Here is a 735-nt window from a genome sequence, read left to right on the forward strand (position 1 = left end):
GACAGCTGCAACAGGCGACAGCTGCAACAGGCGGCAGCTGCAACAGGTGACAGCTGCAACAGGCGACAGCTGCAACAGGCGGCAGCTGCAACAGGTGACAGCTGCAACAGGCGACAGCTGCAACAGGCGGCAGCTGCAACAGGTGACAGCTGCAACAGGCGACAGCTGCAACAGGCGGCAGCTGCAACAGGTGACAGCTGCAACAGGCGACAGCTGCAACAGGCGGCAGCTGCAACAGGTGACAGCTGCAACAGGCGACAGCTGCAACAGGCGGCAGCTGCAACAGGTGACAGCTGCAACAGGCGGCAGCTGCAACAGGCGACAGCTGCAACAAGCGACAGCTGCAACAGACGGCAGCTGTCGGGACGCTATGGCTGCAGCATACCTGGGCACGCAGCACGGCGCAGCATACACGCAGCACGGCGCAGCATACACGCAGCACGGCGCAGCATACACGCAGCACGGCGCAGCATACACGCAGCACGGCGCAGCATATACACGCAGCACGGCGCAGCTGTTCAAGGTTGTTCTACCAAGAGATCTAAGAGAGGGGGAGTTCACCCTGGAAACCTTCAAGAGACAGCTTGACGTGTTCCTGAGCACAATCCCAGGTCGACCTCCCCTGCAACACTACCAGCGGCGAGAAGCAAGCAACAGCATCGTGCATCAGGTGGCCCAAATGAGGGCGGATGAACGATAATCAGAGGCGGCGATCCATCGTGGCCTGGGACTGCT

Source organism: Hyalella azteca, unplaced genomic scaffold (genome assembly GCF_000764305.2).
Source record: "Hyalella azteca isolate HAZT.00-mixed unplaced genomic scaffold, Hazt_2.0.2 contig7970, whole genome shotgun sequence".
Lineage (NCBI taxonomy): Eukaryota > Metazoa > Arthropoda > Malacostraca > Amphipoda > Hyalellidae > Hyalella > Hyalella azteca.